Genomic DNA, 13,431 nt, shown 5'->3' with positions numbered 1-13,431 from the left:
AGTGTACCCAGAGTATGCAGTTGTGCAGAAATACTTCAGAATTCCAAATATATTTCTTGATTTCTTTTATTTTTTATTTTATTATTTATTTATTTTCTGAAATTGTGTTGCATTGCCATTTACTCGCATCAGAATATGGGAAACAGTTTTATATTTGTGCCTCATTCAGTGACACAACGCTCAAGGAACGTCTATGTATGGCTCATCATCTGATCGTTTTAGTGATACTGATAGAGTAGCATTTAGGAGATACTAGAAGCAGGAACACCTCAGCTGGCATGGGTCAACAAATGAACCACTTAGGATATAGTTGTGACTCTGCTGTACCTGTTACCTTTAATTGTTTGTTTACTCGTTCTAGTCAGGAAAGTATTGATTTACACTGTAAAAGAAAGATGTACTTTACGCGTTGTGTCACATATACGCTATATAAACAATATCCTACACCCATCAAGCAATTACACTCATTCCATGTTGGTCCACAAAAAAACGAGTAATGCCATTAAGTGCCTCTTATTATCGATACCCTGGGCAATCGCAAAATTAATAGTAATATGTTTCCTGCTGTTCGCTGTTCAAGGAATTTCGCAGGTTAAAATCCATTCTCAAAGACTACGCATTTACTTCAGTTTTTCAGCTCATGGTTATACCTACGAAAACAGTGTAGCAAATGAAATATAGTGCGCAAGTAGCTATACCATAACGACAGTTGTCTTGCTGATCGCTGAACATTTCTCTCGTGCATAAGGGAAAACAACCATTCTCATTGTTAGACTTTTCTCGACCTATTTTTAGAAGCACAGTGAAAGACAAAAGTATTGTCGAAACATCCTATTAATATTTATTAATATTTCCATCGCTAACGGCCTTGCCACAGTGATAACACCGGTTCCCGTCAGATCACCGAAGTTAAACGCTGTCGGGCTGGGCTAGCAGTTGGACGGGTGACCATGCGGTCTGCCGAGCGCTGTTGGGAAGCGGGGTGCACTCAGTCCTTGTGAGGAAAACTGAGCAGCTACATGATTGAAAAGTAGCGGCTCCGGTCTCGTAAACTAACATACGGCCGGGAGAGCGGTGTGCTAGCCACATGCCCCTCCATATCCGCACCCAGTGATGCCTGTGTGTTGAGGGTGACACGGCGGCCAGTTGGTACCGTTGAACCTTTCAAGTCCATATCTTTTCTGTCGTACCTATTCCTTCGACGAGTACTATTCTCTCCACTGGTTCAAAAATGGTTCAAATGGCTCTGAGCACTTTGGGACTTAACTTCTAAGGTCATCACTCCCCTAGAACTTAGAACTACTTAAACCTAACTAACCTAAGGACATCACACACATCCATGCCCGAGGCAGGATTCTAACCTGCGACCGTAGCGGTCGCGCGGTTCCAGACTGTAGCGCCTAGAACCGCTCGGCCAACCCTCCGGCCCTCTCCACTGGTATTTCATAAAATCTTTGTTATTGATAGATCTAGATCGGCGTTGATACTATTACGTGAGTAAGGAGAGAAGGTCAGGGTAAAACGCTGGGCAGCATAGGTGATTGATTCATAGACGATAAGTGAATTGTAAGGGAAAAGAGATAAGATAAAAATGTAGAGAAAGGGTGAGAAGGTTCATTTTCGTATTCGCTATCTTAAAGTTCGTTCTTGGAGGAGATGGGGGTGGGGGGGGAGGGGAGACGAGGAAACAACAAGAAATTTGTATTCATTGATTCTTTTTCGTTGCGGGGTGGTTCTTTATTACAGTGTTATTGCTCTTATTCACGAAGATTGAATAAAGAGTCGAAATGAAATGCCAAATGGCAGGCAGTCTTTGACATTTGATAAGGAAAATAAAGATACATATCATAATATTATTCAGTACTGCACATGAAGTATTGACTGGTACGAAATGACCAGAGTTTCTCTTCCTGTAAGAAAATCACAGCTCCGATCGTATTTATGAACAGGTCTGGCGACAGTTTTCGTTTCGCGTGTATGTGACGTGCAGCTGTTATTACTATTGAAGCAGCCATCGACTACATCGTCCATATATCCTGCAGGGTTTATTGCCACACGGTACGAAAGGGCACGTGGAGTAGTGTGTGTGTGTGGGGGGGTGGGGGTCTGTGTGAGCGCGCGCGCGTGCACATGTATGCGTGTGTTACGTAAAGACACAAGGGAGAGGCGCTTAGTTGACGGGCGCACTCGTGCGTTTGCATGTGTCAGATATGTCAGACACAGCTATATTTTTTCGGGATATTGATGCTGTTGGAGCATTACGTCGAGAAATACACACATCTGCTGACACTGATGATTTACTCGAACACTCTTTCTCTCCCTTTCACCACATACACATACAAGCATGACCTGTCTCTCGCACCTGCATTTCAGATGGGAGAAATTTCACATCATACTGTTTTATATTTTAGAAATGAGAGAATGAACTGTTATTCCGCTATGGTTACATCACAAAATTATCCAAGGTATTCCGTCGTTCTTCATGACAGGCGAGAATACGTATTTTTTACCATCAAATGAAATAACAGATTTGCTGTTACCAGTCACAATAAATAATTTATTGTTTCACTCGATATCAATAACAGGCACGGTATAAAGTATGAACGAAGGTGTTAACATATGAAGTTAATTTGCGCTGTCAGCCAATCCAGGCTATTTTCGAACATAAACATACCTCAGATAAACCTGAATAATTTGTGACTGGTAACATTAAACTTATTGTCGATCCAATAACAGTCAAAGTATAGCTAAACTACAAATGTCGCATTTAAAGTGTTGACAGAAAAATAAAATAATTTTAACTTTCACTGATCCATTAACTTTCTTGATTCATCCCTCCATAATTTTCTCTCCTGTGCGTCTCTATGTCATCTCTTCGCCTCAGAAGAGCCCTTACAGCTAAGTCCTCACTTATCTGTCTTCTCCTACAAATTTTGACCTCTTTTGCTCACTCTACTTCCAAGGAAGTTATTAGTTGATATCATCTCACATTCAATTTCATAAAACGCTCATTTGTTTCTTCCGACGTCGGGTATACATGAAATATCGTTGCCGGTGTTGGTTTGCTGTCAATTCTGATGAAGACAATCCCATCATTGAACTGTTCACAGTAACTGACCATCCGTCTTACACTCCTAATCACAACGAATCTTCTCCCGTTGTACCATTTTCTGCTGCTATTGATATTACCTTACACTCGTCTCCCCAGAAATCCTTGTGCTCTTTCCACTTCACTATACTGAACCCCACTACACATATACTGAGCCTTTGCATTGCCCGTTTCAGATTTTCTAGCTTCCCTACCACGTTCAGACTTTGATATTCCAGGCCTCGATTCGTAGAATTTTACCCTTTCATTGGTTGTTCAATATTTTTCCTGATGCCCCCACTTGGCAGTCCCCTTCCAGAGATCCGAAAGAGGGACTACTCCGGAATCTTTCGCCAAGGAGAGATCATAAGGATACTTTTTCAATTACAGGCCACATGTCTTTTGGATACGCGTTATGCGCAGTAGTTTCCATTGCCTTTTGCATCCTCGTGCCGTTGATAAGTACTAATTCTTCCGCAATTTAGGGGCAGTTTCCCACCCCAGGGGCAAGAAAGTGCCCTGAATCTCCGTCCATTCTTGTGCTGCCTTTGACAAGGCCATTGCAAGAACGAGAGCGACCTCCTTTGCCGGAAGTCTTCGGCTGCCATTGTTGATGATTTTTATTCAAAATTCAAGCAATGGTTACGACATTTAAGATGTGGTGAGGTTCGAATAAGGGTCCTAGGACGTTTTGGTTACTACCAGAAAATGGTACTCCTAACCCATCAATCTGATATCACTAAGCGCGATGGCCAACACCGACTGGAGGTGAGGGTAGATGCAGCCGTCTTAAAGAAACCATCCTGCCTCTGTTACGTGAGAGCCGTGTCTTAACCACTGCACCACCTTTTTGGTATTTTAGACAAAACTCTTTGGTTCACATCATTTACGACCTAAATGAATGTGTATTAAGCAAATTGCATTTCTCTCCCTCATGCTGCCTGTTACTTCTGCCAATTAATATCGCGATTGATATCACATCGCCGTTGCTTTCATAAAATTGCAAGAAAACTGTAGGTCCGTGCTTAGTCATTCCCATGCTGACATTCATACAGTTTCCAGGACGAATTTTCACTTTCGGTAGAGTGGACGTAGATTTGAACCTCTCTGGCGGATAAATTCCTTGTGCCGGAATGAGACTCGAACCTGGGAGTCATGCTTTCCACGTGAAAGTGCTCTAGCAACTGAACTGTACAAGCACAGTTGAGCCCTGCTTTGTTAGCTCAGTCGGTACAGTACTTTCCCGCCTAAGGGGAAGGTCCTAGGTTTGAGCCCCGGACCGAGTGAGATAGCGCAGTAGTTAGCACACTGGACTCGCATTCGGGAGAACGACGGACGGATCAAATCCACGTCCGGCCAGCCTGATAAAGGTTTTCCGTGATTTCTCGAAGTCGCTTTAAGCAAATTCCAGGCTGGTTCTTTCTAAAGGGCACGACCGCTTTCTTCGCCATCCCTCCCTAATCTGAGCCCGTGCTCCGTCTCCAATCTCCTCATCTCCTCCTCGAGCCCCGGTCTGGCACAAAGTATAATCTGTCAGAAAGTTTCATTCACAAAAATCACACGTGTACCACTCTTTATAATTAAACGCTAGCATCCACAGAAAGCTGCAGTAACGAGTCTTTTTATACAAAATGGTTCAAATGGCTCTGAGCACTATGGGACTTAACAGCTGTGGTCATCAGTCCCCTAGAACTTAGAACTACTTAAACCTAACTAACCTAAGGACATCACACACATCCATGCCCGAGGCAGGATTCGAACCTGCGACCGTAGCAGTCACACGGTTCCGGACTGCGCGCCTAGAACCGCGAGACCACCGCGGCCGGCCTTTTTATACAGACAGAGCTTCAAAATATGACTAAGAGTCATGAGAGTTCAGGTCCACCTATAATGCAAATGACTTTTGTTTGCAAATTCCCGAACATATTTCAACACCTTTGTATCAACATGAGTGAGTACTTTTTTTTTATTCTTACTTTGCTAAGGTGTTGGGTTGTGTACGATCCCCATTGAATTACTGTATGTCGTATGCAGTAACAGAGACGATGCAAAAGGGCCCAACAACGTAGAAAAATAACAATAGAATAAAATGTACCCACTGATTTTATTTGAAAGTAGCCTGCCCCGTGTCGGTGGATAAATGCGATGCCTTTTCTATTCAGAATTACTAAGCAACGTTCCTTTAGATATGCATGCATGTCCAAAGGAACAGACACTGCTCCGACTACAGTCGCTAAGAAGTACCTGAAATATATTCGCAACTGATAATATGGACGACCATCAGCTGTATAATGGAATGACGACAGTGAAAATTTGAGCTGGACCGTTACTCGAAACCGGATTTCCCACTTATCGCAAGCAGTATCCTTACCGTTAGGCTGTCCAAGGCTGACTCACGGCCAGACCCAAACTTTCATGTGTGTCCAACCTGTACTCGTGTATTCATTATGTATATTCCCGTACAGGAGAGACATTTTACTTGAAAGTATTCTAACGGCTGTAGCCGCGCGCAGTGTGTGTTCCTTTGGGTATGCATGCATGTCCAAAGGAACAGTGCATCGTAATTCGGAATAACATAGGCACTGCAATAGCTTACTATAAATTTGTTCCTTTAAGTGTCCCCACAAGTATCTAGAGGATTATGGTCTGGTAAACGTGGAGCCTAGAACACTAGATCTCCACGTCCAATCCGTTTCCTTGGAACCGTGTCATTTAAATAGTTACCGCACATCCATTCCAAAGTACGGCGGTGCACCATCATGCTGAAACCATAGCTGTCTGTCGCTGAACGACATGTGGGACTTTTTCTAATTTGTGAAGCAAAGTATTGCAAAGAAACGTACGATATAGGGGAGCAATCAACTTTTCTGCCAATAGGTAAGAGCACAAAAGCACTCCTCCCATGTTTCAGCCCACAGTTTTATGCGAAAAGTTGCATGAAAGTCACTTTCAGGAGTGACATGTGGCTTATTTTTCCGACCGATAATGGCTGTTATGGAGGTTGAAAATACCTTCATGAGTGAAGCTAGATTCATCACTCCACAACACTTTGTTTATAAAATGTTCGTTATCTTCATCATGGTGCAAAAGCTATTCACAAAACTGTACTCATCGAATGCGGTCTTCTGGTCGCTGGTATTCTGTAAATGTGTAAAGATATGTATGCAGTTCTAAATTGTGCAATACTTCAACAAATAGTTTTCAGTATCTCTGGAACTGCCTTGCAATATCGTGGGTTCTTTGGCGAGATGACTGGTAAACGGTTTCAAGAATTGCGTTCTCTGTTTATGGAATATGTATAGCCCTTGGACGACTTCTGTCCATTACTTGTGGACGAAGATTACCAGATTTTCGAAGGAGTTGCTCCAAGCGACTAAAAACATTGTTGTCGGAGCGGTGCCTTCAAGGGTACTGTGCAGCATACGCAAGATCAGCAGCAGCAGCAGCCTGGTTATCGGAAGCTCCCAGCACCAAAAGTATATAGACGTGTTCATTGTTTGTGTACTCCATCGGGAAGCCGCGCCACGTGACAGAATCAGTTATGGTTGTACACTGTGCGGTTGGTAGCCACATACATGCAGTTTAACGGATCCCACCGGTATGTGATAGGCTATTGTCATCTGCCAAAATGCTATCCTACTTATAAACAATGTATATTTATTCAAAGAGCGTTAGACCGGAACCTATTACGAAAATAACACTGTAAATTATTACTTCTCTTCTGTTATGGACTACATGTTGCAAATATTATGCTGTCAAAGAGCTCTTCGGGCTACGTGGGAGAACTGATTCGAACATACTTTCAATGGGAAAAGCTATGGCATTAGAAAGGGCAGAAGGAAGCTGAACACGTGAAATTAGAATATAACTTAATGTCGTTCTATTTTCTTACCAGTCAGTTCAGTAGATTACCGGAATTTGTTTAACCTCTTAAAATGGCCGAAAGCGATTGAAAATTAACATCGCAATACTACGAAAAACTCTAAAAGTTTATTTTATTCTAACTCGAATCATGGACGGTAAATTTTTATTAATCGGTTTATAAATCATGGTCAATGATGACCTGAGTAAAGGCAATACACCACACAATTCGTGTCGTTGCTTATTTCAATGGTACAGTCACGTTAGTTAACCATACGAACTTCGTCAAAAAATTACATATTTTGAGCACCGTGCACATCATTACTCCATACCTGTATGTAATCTACAGTTCGCCTGCTGCCAGACATAATCTTCACTCCATGCAGTGCCTGCTTCCGGATGTGAGTATCTATGAATAGTGTGCCTGCTGTCAGATGTAACCATCACTGTAACCATTGCCTGCTGCCATATGTAAGCATTTAAGAGTTGTTGTATGGAGCATCTCGTGTTGGAAGAAAGCATCACCGTACAAATTTGTTGCTATCACATATAATCTTACAAATATTGTTGTATGCTGTGCCTACTGCCGGAAGTAATCATCTCTGTACACATTGCCTGTTGCCAGATACATAGCTGCAAACATTTCCTGCTGCCAGATATCTGCATCATTACAGGCTTCGCCTGCTGCCAGGTGTGTGGACCATTCTCCGCAACGCCTGCTGACAGATGTTAGCACTGCTGTATGCACTGCCTGCTGTACACATCGCCAGCTTTAAGTAACAAGAATTGTTGTACAGCCTCGTGTCAGGCGTGAACATCACAGTTGGCACCACTTGATGCCAGGTGTATGCCTCGCGGTGTTCACACTGCCTGCCGCCAGATGCAGGCATCGCTGTTAACCGCACGCTGTCAGACGCATGCGTCGCTACAGCCAGCACCTGCGGCCGCGATCTCCTTCTGGAAGGTGCGGCAGGCGGCCGCGACGGGAATTCGTCGCTGCTCCTGGAATTATCGAGCGAGCTCCAGTGGTGGCGGGCCCTTCACGGATGCGCCCGTAAAGTGCGTCGTAAAATATTTCATTGTCGGCGTCGTTTTAATACTGCAGGAAGCAGCGGGAAATGAGCGAGATGGATGGCCGGCGCCCTCCTCCACTCGGGGTACCGGGGGACCGTGATTGATTGCGCGACGAGCCAGCCAGGCTGCCACGGGCTGCGCACGTGTGCAGTCCAGGTGCGCTGCGGCCGCCTGCACCAGCGCCGGATGGAACGCTCCCCTGAGGAATCGTCTTCATTCGTTCCAAGACTCGCAGACCGTCGTTCTCTGGACCCGCCCATCTGGACGGGAAAATTGGGATGTTGTTCTTAAATGAGCTGGTTAAAAGCAAAGGGTTATGTTTGACAAAACCACGATTGGGAGAAAATGAGCTTCAAAGTTCGTATCAGATCTAAATACTATGTTAATTTGCTATATTGTCTATAGTAAGCACCATATCCAATCGATATTAACGAAGCTATAAACAGCAGTAGAATGGAAATGCCCTGTGGCTAAAGCCTCCCGTCGAGAGACCGTTCGCCTGGTGCTAGTCTTTCGTGTTGACGTCACCGAGGCGACTTGCGTGTCGATGGTGTGAAACAATAAGGACAACACAATAACCATATATATTTTTTTTACCAGTAATCCAGCTAGCACTTATACCCCTCTGCCTCCAAGGTTGTCAGTTACTTATATTTGACTCTCATTAATATCAGATCTGGAATGACCCACAATAATGTAATACAATATTTTGTTCCTTTTTCGCATATTATGTTAATCCATGCACATAATTTTTATTGATTATTCATATAATGGAGAGGATACGACAAATGAATAAACAATGTTCGTCAGTACCCTTGCGTTTGCAAGAGCGGTCACTGAATCTGTTGTTGACAGATCGTCTGAACTCGGCAAGGTTGCGTGTCGTGTCACACACGTCTGTCGTACCTCGCTCAGCATTTAGATGAGTGACACACTCACGTAATGAGCCAGAACAATGATAGTTACATTTAACAAACTCTTAATAGTGTCACAGTTTAGCTGATGAGACATGTTATAGCGTAATCAGCGGGATCTACATCCGACACACAATCGCTCACCACCGCTGTCCCTTCTCGGCTATCGCTTTATCGTCTTGACACAGGGTAGAAAAGTGCTTCCTTGTATTTTGGGCCAATCAGGGAACTCCGTTGGTATATATATATATATATATATATATATATATATATATATATATATATATATATATATATATCCTTCCGGTGTCGACCAATGGCCGTCTTGTTACGTGACTGATGTAATGCCTCGTCACAAGGGACGCTCTGCCCCAGTTTATTTACCCTCTCTCACACAAATGTTTCACACAAAAACATAACTTGAGCAAGCAAGCTTTAAAATTTTTTTAAGGAAAACATCTATTTCGAGTCTAAAAACCTTACTCGTTTCCACTACGATACGTTTAAAAAGTACGTGCGTATACAATATATCATCTGTTTTATGTTTACGAACACGTATCAAGACTTTTTCACTATCGTTCTTATTTTATACAGTTAATAATTCCTGTTTAACTATGTTAATTTCAGTTTAGTTGCTCGACGAGACAGTCTTTCGAAGGTTTTTCTTTTACTTGCAGATAATATGTCGTTAAGCCAAAGTACAATTGCCAAGAAGAAAATTCTACCTTGGGAATGGGCAAGTGAAGGTTACTCGAATTGCTTGACAGCTGGTGCATATATATGTTAAAAGTGTGGGGAGTGCATTAAAATAGTTCGGTTAATTCAGTGTATAGGAAAGGATGAAGGGTCATGATGAAAGTGAATGTGACATTGGGAGAGGAGAAAAGGTCGAGAGCCTGAAAATGGTTTCATGAATACAATGAAACACATCAGACGCCCATCTGTAGAGAATCGGGCAATTTTTAATAGAAAAAAAACTTAAGCATCTACAGCAACAGAACAGTAAGAAGGTGAACAACTTTCGTCGTTAGTCCCTACATCGCAAACGCTATTTCTCCAAGTAATAAGAAATATTGAAATTATGGATTTCAGGCTGTGTTGCAGAATATTTCGGAAGTAGAATAAAAATTCAAGAATAATAGATGCAGATGTAGAAGTTGATCAGCAGCATTGCCCTTCTAGCCGAAATAGTAGACATCCTCAGTTTAATGGACCCTACGTTCTACTATGCACATAGTCAAGGACACCACTAAAAAATTGGTCGGTAGTGCTGACATTTTGTTCCAAAATCACTCGTAATGTCCATGGACTTCTTGATTACAACCAAATATGACGAAATAAAGACTCCAACCTAGGGAGCGAAAGGCCGTTAGCAGACCGCAGATAAAGAAATGATTCGGTACTAGGGTCTATGAGACCTTTGCAGTGGCTGACAACTGTCGCTAAAGCCCTCATCTGACGAAAACGAAGGGGATGAGTAGAAAAAAGAAAAATAACTATGGGAATGGTAGTAGAAGAATTGAAATTAAATTGAAAGTAAGATTGCCGTCTGGGCTCCGACGTGGTTATCATTGCCGGTACAGATTCCCAAAATTTTTCAGTTCCAGTCTCGCCATTTCCTCAATGATGATAAAATGAAGAGGACAACACAAAAATCCAGTCCCCGGGCAGAGAAAAGAAATGTTCAGGTGAAAACTCAGTTCTCTGGTATGTAAGTACCCCAGTCACACATTAATAGTCAGAGGAGTATTTAATAATCCAGCAATTAAATGAGATAACTGGTATTATTTAGTGGTGGGTGTGACAAGACATCTTACAAAACGTTTCCAAAAGCCTTCTTTGAGAACTAACGTACGAAATATGGTCCGGAACCCCACTCATAATGAAGATGCAATAGATCTAACGGTAGCAATAAATTAGACCTCTTTGAAGATGTCCACATTGAAACTGGTGTCAGTGACATGAAGGACAATGATGACCAACGTACAAATGGCAACTAAAACAAGTAGGAAGATTGCATGCTCAGTAAACTAGATAAAGAAGCAGTGAAGATCTTGAATCTTTTACCTCAGGACAGCAGGATGTTGAGCTCTAGTTTAAAACAGTAGTTGACCATCCACTGGGTAGGTGTGCAACCAGTAGAACAGTTCTGGATGGAAGGAACCCTCCGAAGTATACATTCAATGTAAAGAATCTTCTGAAGAAACAGAGACTGCTACATAATAGGTGTAAAGCAATGCATACAGCTGTAGACAGAGAGATGCTGAATAAAACGCGTTCGGCTGTCATGAGAGCAGTGTGGAAGCATTCAGTGACTACCGTAGCAGAATACTATCGATATATCTTCTACAAAACCGAAAGAAATTTTGGTCGTGTGTAAAGGTTGCTAGTCGAACCAAATTTACTGGCCAGTCAGTCACGGACGATACAGGAATCGAGATTGAGGATAGTGAAGCAAAGTCAGAAGTGCTTAATACGTTCCCAAATGTTCATTTACAAAGAAAAACCCAGGAGTATTACCCCAGTTTAATTCTCATTCCACAGAAAAGATGAGTGCAATAGATATTAGTGTTTGTGGAACTGAGAAACGGTTGAAACCACTAAAACTAAAGGTCCGATGGAATGCCTATCAGATTTTATACTGAATTTGCGGATCAGTTAGCCCCCCCGTGTTAACCTTACATACCTCGAACAAAACCGTGTGCCCAGAAAGAAAGCTTAAGTCACACCCTTCCACAAAACTAACGTCCGATATCACTGACATCGTTTTGTTGTAGAATATTAGAACACATTCGGATCTCAAAACTAATGGGTGATCTGGAACCGAATGACCTCCTCTATGGCCTGCCATTGGTGGCCGAGCGGTTCTAGGCGCTTCAGTCTGGAACCGCGAGACCCCTACGGTCGCAGGTTCGAATCCTGCCTCGGGCATGGATGTGTGTGATGTCCTTAGGTTAGTTAGGTTTAAGTAGTTCTAAGTTCTAGGGGACTGATGACCTGAGATGTTAAGTCCCATAGTGCTCAGAGCCATTTGAACCATTTTGAACCTCCTCTATGTCAGCCACCATGGATTCGGAAAAAAAATTGATCATTTGAAGCACAATCCGCACTTTTAGCATTTGGCGTACTTAAAGCCATGGATCAATGCAGGTAGGCAGATCCACAATTTTCCGGTTTCCGAAAAGCGTTTGACTTAGTACCACGTGTACGGTTACTTTCAAAAGTACGATCCTGTGATTTATCGAGCGAAATTTGTGATTAGATTAGAGGACGCAGCAAATTTTCTTGGATGGAGGGTCATCGACAGATGCAGCAGTAACTTCGGGCGTATCCCAGAGAATTGAGTTGGGACCCCGTTTATATTGTATCTTAATGACCCTGCGGATAATATCAAGTTACCTCAAGGTTTTGGCAGATATTGCAATCATCTATAATGAAACACTGCCTGTAAAAAGGTGTAATATTCAGTCAGACCTCGATAAGATTTCAAAGTGCTGCACAGTTCGGCAGCTTGCCTTAAATACTGGGAAATGTAGCATTGTGTACTTCACAAAACGAAAAAACATAATAACTGTAATATCAAAGAGTCTCAGCTGGAATCGGTCAACTCATACAAATGTCTGGGTGTAACAGTTTGTAGGGGTATCAAATGGATCACGTAGGTTCAGTCGTGGATAAAGTAGTGGCACACTGCCGTGCAATCAGTCCCGAAAGGTGACTGCGCATTAGACACTCATGCAATTTATACTACAACATCACACGTGTGTGTGAGACCAGTACCAAATAGGACCGACAGCAGGTATTGAACGGATACAAAGAAGGTTGCCACGAATATTAGTATGTTCGTTCGATCCGCGGGAGAATGTCAGAGAGATACAGAAAAAATTGAACTGGCACACACCTAAAGACAGAAGCAAAGTATTCCTCTAAAATCTCATTAGAAAGTTTCTAAATCCAACTTTGTGTGATGAATATAGAACATATTACTACGCCCAAGGTATCACTTGCATACCTAAAGCGAGCACTATAATAATTAAGTCACTCCATACGTGAGCGAAACGGGGAAAAGGCCTAATAGCTGGTGGTACAAAGGAATGTGTGAGACGAGGAGGAGAAGAAGATTAGTATTTAACATCCCGTGGACAACGAGGTCATTATAGACGGAGCACAAGCTCAATTTACAGGAAGACGGGGAAGGAACTCGGCATTGCCTTTCAAAGCAACCATTTTGGCATTTGCCTGAAGCGATTTAGGTAAATCACGAAAACCTAAATCAGGATGGCGGGATGCTGGTTTGAACCGTCGTCCTCCCGAACGCGAGTCCAGTGTGCTAACCGCTGCGCCACCTGACTCGGTCACAGTGGAAGTATACCCTCTGTCATGTGCTTCACAGAAGATTGCAGAGTGCAGTTGTAGGTGTAATGTAGGGGTATAGTGTACAAGTGAGACCTGAAAGGCAAGCTATTTTCAGCAAAACTTTCACACTTTGTTTTG

General features: G+C 42.7%; 1 pseudogene; it reads left to right on the top strand.

Moving 5' to 3' along the window:
• Nucleotides 1-858: 858 nt before the first annotated feature.
• Nucleotides 859-976, top strand: LOC124614423 (annotated as a pseudogene).
• Nucleotides 977-13,431: the final 12,455 nt, after the last annotated feature.

Source organism: Schistocerca americana, chromosome 4 (genome assembly GCF_021461395.2).
Source record: "Schistocerca americana isolate TAMUIC-IGC-003095 chromosome 4, iqSchAmer2.1, whole genome shotgun sequence".
NCBI classification, from domain to species: domain Eukaryota; kingdom Metazoa; phylum Arthropoda; class Insecta; order Orthoptera; family Acrididae; genus Schistocerca; species Schistocerca americana.
This window is presented reverse-complemented; position numbering and strand designations above follow the sequence as displayed.